Source organism: Bubalus kerabau, chromosome 13 (genome assembly GCF_029407905.1).
Source record: "Bubalus kerabau isolate K-KA32 ecotype Philippines breed swamp buffalo chromosome 13, PCC_UOA_SB_1v2, whole genome shotgun sequence".
In the NCBI taxonomy this organism is placed as follows: Eukaryota; Metazoa; Chordata; class Mammalia; order Artiodactyla; family Bovidae; genus Bubalus; species Bubalus kerabau.
Window position 1 is genome coordinate 75,420,042 of NC_073636.1, and position 8,431 is coordinate 75,428,472.

Here is an 8,431-nt window from a genome sequence, read left to right on the forward strand (position 1 = left end):
CCTTCCAATGAATATTCACGGTTGATTTCCTCTAGGATTTACTGGTTTGATCTCCTTGCAGTCCAAGGGACTCTCAAGAGTCTTCTCCAACACCACAGTTCAAAAGCGTCAATTCTTCGGCACTCAGCTTTCTTTATAGTCCAACTCTTACATCCATACATGACTACTGGAAAAACCATAGTTTTGACTAGATGTACCTGTGTTGGCAAAGTAATGTCTCTGCTTTTCAATATGCTGTCTAGGTTGGTCATAGGCTTTCTTCCAAGGAGCAAGCGTCTTTTAATTTCATGGCTGTGGTCACCATCTGCAGTGATTTTGGAGCTCCTGAAGAATAAAGTCTGTCACTGTTTCCATTGTTTCCCCATCTATTTACCATGAAATGATGGGACCAGATACCATGATCTTAGTTTTCTGAATGTTGAGTTTTAAGCCTACTCTTTCACTCTCCTCTTTCACTTTCATCAAGAGGCTCTTTCTGCCATAAGGGTGGTGTCATCTGCATATCTGAGGTTATTGATATTTCTCCCAGCAATCTTGTTTCCAGCTTGTGCTTCATCCAGCCCAGTGTTTCTCATGATGTACTCTGCATATAAGTTAAATAAGCAGGGTGACAATACACAGCCTTGATGTACACCTTTCCCAATTTGGAACCAGTCTCTTGTTCCATGTCCAGTTCTAACTGCTGCTTCTTGACCTGCATACAGATTTCTCAGGAGGCAGGTAAGGTGGTCTGGTATTCCCATCTCTTTGAAAATTTTCCACAACAGTCTGTTGTGATCCACTCAATCAAAGGCTTTGGTGTAGTCAATAAAGCAGAAGTAGACGTACCTGAAGAGAGAGGACAGAAAAAGATGGTGACTTTTCCTTTTTATAATAATGATGGGCCACCTCTTTGGCTAAACTTGTCTCTAATACTTCAGGGACCTCCTAAAGGTTGCAAGAAACATCCTGAATATTCCAGCATCTTAAAATTTTCCTAGATGCTCTAATACTCCAGTCTCAGGGGCCCACCCCTGGTGGCTCAGTTGGTAAAGAATTAACCTGTGGTACAGGAGACCCAGGTTCAATCCCTGGATCAGGAATATCCCCTGGAGAATGGAATGGCAACTCACTCCAGTATTTTTGCCTGCAAAATCCAGTGGACAGAGGAACCTGGTGGGCTAGAGTCCCTGGGGTCACAAAAGAGTCAGACATCTTAGCGAATAAACCACTACAAGGACCCAACATACACAGGCTTCAATCTGACGAGGACGGCCAGCCCCTCAGCTGGGAATCACAAGGATATCACAGTCCCTGGCCTCCCTCCTCTCTTCCACTGAGCTAGATCTCTTTTAGTATCCCCACCTCTGGTTCCAATTCTGCTCCTCTCCCAGCATTCTCCATCTCATTTCACAGCACCATCCTGCACCCAGACGCTTAAGTCAGAAACTCAGGCCTCAGGATTTCCCGGCCAGCACAGTGGTGAGGGCACTTCACTTCCACTGCCAGGACCCAGGGTTCGAGCTCTGGTCAAGGAACTAAGAGGGCTTCCCCTGGTGGCTCAGTGGAAAGGAATACACTTGCCATGAAGGAGCTGCAGGAGACTCGGGTTCAGTCCCTGGATCGGGAAGATCCCCTGCAGGAAAGGATGGCAACTCCAGTGTTCTTGCCTGGAGAATCCCATGGACAGAGGGATGGACAGAGAATCCCATGGACAGAGCCTGGCGAGCCACAGTCTATAATGTGGCAAAGAGTCCAACACGACTTAGCACGTACGCACGCTGGGAACTAAGATCCTGCAAGCTGTGCAGTGCATCAAAAAAAAAAAAAAAAAAAAGGCATCATCCTTGCCCCCCTTTATTCCCCCTCCTACTCCATGTCAGCAAATCCTGGTGTCTCGCACTCCAGAATATGACCCATATCTACACACATCTCTCCTTTGCACCAACACCGGTCCAAGCCATTTTCCTTGTCTATCTGGACAACTTGACTCATCTCCCTGCATCACTCTTGGCCCTTTTGGTCTAGTTTCCCTGCACCAACCAAAATGATCTTTAAAAAGGAGAAATCCTGACATGCTACTCCACTGCTCCAACCCCTTCATCTGCTCCCCATCGCTCCCAACATAAAACCTGGACTCTGGTCATGACTCCCAAGAGACGCTAGGTGATCTAGCCCTTGTTTACCTTCCTCTCCAGCTCCACCATTCACCACTCTCAGGAACACACCAAATCCACTCAGTCTCAAGGTTTCCTCAAACTCTTCTCTCTACCTGAAACATCTTTACCCATAGATCTTTGCATAATCAGCTTCCTTCACTGACTCAGATCTCTTACTCACATGGCACCCCCACTGAGAGGCCCTCTCCCCATCATTACCTGTCATTCTGTTTAATTCTTTATTGTCTGTTTCTTCAAGTAAACTGTCAGCTCCATGGGAGTAAGGAGTCTGACACTTAGTCATGGCTGTAACCCAGGGTTACATGGCCGTGCCCAGGGTGTAGGACATGGAAAGTGGGCTGTGGTTATCATCTGCAGACCCTCCAAAAGGAGGAGATCTTATCATGGACTGTGTGGCCCTGGCCTAATTCCTTCCCGAGCCTCTAAGCTCCCTTTTGCTTCCTGCTGGTACCACTGAGCTCCTTCATTTCCCCAGAGTTATCTGGAGCTGCTCTGCAGCCAGGAATGTCATACTTTCCTAATCTTTTGAGAGGCCTGAACAATCCCTAAGGTTGTGGGAGGTGCCCCCCGCCTTGAGATCTAAACAGGCTGTGCAGAAATCAGGACCCCTGAACCCAACCCACTCCCTGGTCCCTTCACCTCACTTCACTTGTTCCAACAAGCCCGTCTGCTGTGAGATTGCATGCACCTTTTGGGGAAGTTTCTTGTTTCTTGTCCCCAAACCCACATGTCTTCTAGTGTGGGAGAGGCTGCTGGCCAGCTTGAGTTCCCTCTCAGTGAAGTTGGACAGAACTTCAAGCCGAAAGTTAGATCACTGGTTCTCAACCCATCTGCATGTTAATAATGGCTTTTCAAGCAGGGAGGTTTCTGCTTTGCTTTGTTATGTTTTGAATACCTATGCCTGGGTCCCTGTTCCCAACAGTCTGATTTAACTGGTTTGGGTTGGAGCCCGGGCATCCTTAGATTTTTTAAAAAGTTCCTCGGCAGGATATAACGTAAAAGACGGACAATACTAAGTAATCTCAAGGACATGGAGAAACCAGAACCCTCATACTTTGCTGCTAGGACTATAAAATGGTGCAGCTGCTTTGGAAAACATTTCAGCAGTTTCTTAGAAAGTAAAACACAAATGTACTCTATATACAACAATTCCCCTTCTAGCTGTCCACTCAACAAGGAGGAAAACATATGTTCACACAACATTGTACATGAATGTTCATAGACACCAATTCGTAATAGCCAAAAAGTGTAAACAATCCAAACGTCCATTGGCTGGTGAACAGACAAAATGTGGTCTATCTGTAGAAGAGAATACTGTTCAGGGGGAAACAAAATGAGCTACTGATCAATGCTAAAGCCTGGATGAATCTCAGAAACATTCTGCAGGACATCCCTGGTGGTCCAGTGGTTAAGAATCCGCCTGCCACTGCAGGGGACATGAGTTTGATTCCTGGTCCGGGAAGATTCCCCATGCTGAGAAGCAACTAAGCCCCTGCACCACAACTACTGAAGCCTCTGTGCCTAGAGCCTGTGCAACAAGAGAAGGCACCACAATGTACCCCAACAAAGAGTAGCTCTGGCTCGCCTCAGCTACAGAAAGTCCACATGGAGCAACAAAGACCCAGTCATGTTGTTATGTGTTAAGTCACTTCAGTCATGTCCAACTCTGTGCGACCCCATGGACTGTAGCCCACCAGGCTCCTCTGTCCATGGGATTCTCCAAGCAAGAATACTGGAGTGGGTTGCCATTCCCTTCTCCAGGGGATCTTCCCGACCCAGGGATCGAACCACGTGTCTCTTACGCCTAACCTGCATTAGCAGACAGGTTCTTTACCACCAGCGCCACCTGGGAAGCCCAAAGACCCAGTGCAGCCCTCCAAAAAATTCTGCAAAGCGAAAGAACCACGACATAAAGACTACAATTTGTTTTTCTTTTTAAAGACTACATTTTGTATGATTCTTTTTTTTTTTTTTGCCAAGCCGCACAGCCACATGGAGATCTTAGTTCCCAGACCAGGGATGGAACCCGTCTCCCCGGCAATGGAGGCTCAGAGTCCCAAACACTGGACCATCAGGGAATCACCTGTATGATTCCATTTATATGAAAGGGCCAGAGAAGGCAAGTCCCTAGTGGCAGAAAACAGATGAGTGGCAACTGGGGCATTTGAAGAGGGGTTGACTGCAAACAGGAACAAGAGATCTTCTGGGGGAGAAATGTTCTAAAGACTGAGCTATGATGGTTGCACAATTGTGTAAATTTACCAAAAATCACTGAATTGCTATTTGAAACCAGTAAATCTCGTGTTATGTAAATTATACCCAAGTAAAAGGTTGACATCTCTGGGTGAGAAGGCAAGTGTTCTAGAAACCCCTCAGCTGGGACCCAGGATGCCTTGGTGTCCTCCCCCTCCTCTGTCTAGGTCAGTGTTTCCTCTGATCTCAGATTTTCAGGAAGCTGCCAGCTGATGCTCTGGCTTCTATTTTGGAGAAGTCTGGGGTTTAATTCTGCAGACTCAGCTCACAAGGGTGTAAACATCTGGCTCCTGGCTATGCTGTCTGAAGGAGAAAAATGGGCATCTGAGGGGATGGGTTGGATGGTGGGGGAGACCACCACAGGTGCCCCCCACTCTATCCTGAGATAACTCTAACACCACCTGGGGATGTTGGGCCCTAAATCAGAACTGGGATTGGATTTGGGTTCCAAGGCCCTGGTACCATTCCCCGGCAGCACTCAAGCTGGACTAATTATCCAAACATAACACATCTTTTCATACCTCCAGGCCCGGCCGTACCCTTCCCTACCTGGAAAATCCTGTTCTTCCCACCAAACCCATCTCATTGTTATCTCTTTTGAAAGATTCTCCTTTGCAGCCCATTCCTTTGATCATCCCAACAGAACCCTTATCTTCCTGTAGTGGAAGGAAGATATTATTCATGTGTCTGCCTCCCCCACTGCTCCATGGGCTCCTGAAGACAAAGAGCCCATCTTACTTATCGCTGGTGCTCAAGTTTCTGGGGCAGGCCTCAACGTGTATCGGGTAGTGGAGAAATGCAAGGGCGCCTCACACCACATCAGACACTCGCCGGGCCACGGAGACCAGAGGAGACGCCCCATTGCCCTCATCTATTCTTGGCCTAAATGGCTTCTCTCATCTGGCCCAGAATGGCTGGAGAGCCACTCCCTGGAAAACCGCAGCTCAGGGTGGCAGCCTCTTCTGCAGCTTTCCTACTGCCAGACCCCCTCGCCTTGGAAACTGCCTTAGTGTTTTGGGGGTTTTACTAATTTCGCTGTGCTGAGTCTGAGTTGCAGCATGTGATATCTTCGATCTTCATTGCAGCATGTGAGATCTAGTGCTCTGGCCAGGGATCGAACCTAAGCCCCCTGCATTGGGAGCTTGGAGTCTTAGCCACTGGACCAACAAAGAAGTCCCAAACTGCCTTATTGTTACTTCAACTGCAGAACAGGGTCCCACTGTGGCTTGGCCTTGGTGGGGAGAAAAGCAACCTGGAATAGGGTTGGAACCTCCCTTTCTCAACTGAACAGGAGGGAAGGGGGGAGAGCACAGCCTTTAGAAAAATAACATAGCCATAGGACGGGTGACATAAACTGGTTACAACCAACTAAGTCCAAGATGGCGGACCAGACTTCCACTAGGCCTTGAGCCTCACTGACCTTGAGTATTTGTTCATTGTCACACATCTGCATACTAAATGACACACCCACAGGCGCCTGGACAGTTTCATGGCAGACCATAAAAGGCCAACAAGGGGCGGTAGCCCAATTCCTGGAAATCCTCATCCCCTTCCCCAAAATAGCTGGACTACTCGTCCCACTCATTAGCCTATGAAATTCAGTTCAGTTCAGTCACTCAGTCGTGTCCAGCTCTTTGACACCCCATGGACTGCAGTACACCAGGCTTCCCTGCCCATCACCAACTCCCGGAGCTTGTTCAAAATCATGTCCATCGAATTGTTGATGGCATCCAACCATCTCATCCTCTGTCGTCCCCTTCTCCTCCTGCCTTCAATCTTTCCCAGCGTCAGGGTCTTTTCTAAAGAGTCAGTTCTTTGCATCAGGTGGCCAAAGTATTGGACTTTCAGCTTCAGGATCAGTCCTTCCAATGAATGTTCAGGACTGATTTCCTTAAGGATGGACTGGTTGGATCTCCTTGCTTGAGAGTCCAAGGGACTCTCAAGAGCCTTCTCCAACATCACAGTTCAAAAGCATCAATTCTTTGGCACTGAGTTTTCTTTGTAGTCCAACTCTCACATCCGTACGTGAGTACTGGAAAAACCATATCTTTGACTAGATGGACCTTTGTCGGCAAGTAATGAAACTGTCCACCCCTATAAAAACTGGCAGCCTGCACCTTGGTGCCGCGTTTGCCTTCTGAGATGGCCCCACACTGCCTGTACAGTATGTTTCTCTCCAAATATGTCCACTTGTTACCTATCACTTTGTCTCACTAATTTTTTCTGTGATGGGACATCAAGAACCTGAGTTTCATCAAGTCCTAAGACTGGGCGTGATCTCGGTTTAAAGGCCATGCGTTTGAGGCCCCAATCTGAGTCACACGGTTTCATAACTGCCAGGACCTCAGGGCTTGAAATGTGTGGCTCTCTCTCAGCAGCTTCTTGCTGTAGTGGGAGACAACAAGGATGTGAAGATATGTGGCGCTCTGGGCCTGTATGTTTATGTTTTGACTTTAACATGTAGATGGATTTGTCGTGACTTGAGGCTGGGGTCCTCAGAGGCCCTGATAACAGGCTCCTGGCTGATGCTGAATACTCGGCCTCTGCACTGGTGCCAAATTGAATCTCAGAGACAGAGTTTGGGGTGGAGTAGAAAAGAATAAATAACTTTATTGCTTTGTCAAGCAAAGGGGGACACAATGAGCTAGCTGGTGGCCCTCAAAACTGTGTGTCTCGGTGAGGGGAGGATTTGTTGAGGAGTTTTATAGCAATGGTTGAAGGGCCGGATTGCTGATAAAGATTAGGGTGTTTGCTGGGCCTGTACTCCTTTAATCTGGCCTCAGGTGGTCTGCTCTTAATACGTCTCTCTGGTTCCTTTAATCTGGAATGAAGAATGCTAACATCTTCCATTTGTCGGGGGTTTTGGTTCTGTCAAGACTTCAAAGATATTGTTAGGTGTATCCCTTGAGGCAGAACCAGGACTCTGACCTATGGCTGCACTATTGTTTCTTTTTAAAAAAATATTTTATTTACTAATTTGGCTGCGTCAGTCTTAGATGAGACATACAAGATCTTCGTTCTGTCATGCAGGATCTTTCCTTGAGGCGCATGGACTCTCCAGTTGTGACGCACAGGCATGGGCTTAGCTGCTCCCCAGCATGTGTGATGTTAACTTCCCAAGCAATGTAAAGTGAAAGTGTTAGTCACTCAGTCGTGTTTGACTCTTCGCGATCCCATGGACTGTAGCCCGCCAGGCTCTTCTGTCCACTGAATTCTCCAGGCAAGAATACTGGGGTGGGTTGTCATTCCCTTCTCCAGGGGATCTTCCCGACCCAGGAATCGGACCCGGGTCTCCCACATTGCACGCAGATTCTTTACCTTCTGAGCCACCAGGGAAACCCCCACCAGGGATCAAATCCACGTTGCCTGCATTGCAAGACGAGTTCTTAACCACTGGACCACCGGGGACGTCCCTGAGATATTTTTTCTTGACTGCTCCTCCCTTGTCCCTGCATCGCCTGCCTTCCCTGATTAGAAACTGCTCAAAAGGGCTTCCACACCCAGGGTTCTGCTTGGTTTCCCAGCCAGGACTGGCTATATCTGGAGGAGCTCTGCTTACCCCAACCATCTCTCATACCCCAGGCTTGCTGTCTATTGAGGCTTCTACAGAGGAGTTGTTGGAGTGCTTTAGAGTCCTAGGATCTTTACTCAACCTGCTCATCCCCATCTTGGGAGTAAAGGATTCCAGGCTGCTGGCAGGGACTCTGCCACATTGGGCAGCTCATGTTTTTCTTGGTGTCCCAAAGGGCGCTGCCTTGGTGTTCCCACCACAGAAACCAGAGCCTGGAATAGAGATGGGGACACCTGAAAAAGTCACCAAGACTTTAACCCGGTGTAGTCTGTCTGCGGTCAGCAAATATTCAGAGGCTTGGGCACAGTGCTGGGCCTGGGGACTTCAGGAGTGAAGAGCCCTGGCCCTGCCCTTCAGCAGTCCACAGCCTCGTGGTTGAAGAAAATGAACAAAGCCTGAGCACAGGCTGTTAGGGGAATACAGAAGAGGTGACCTTCTGTATTCTAGG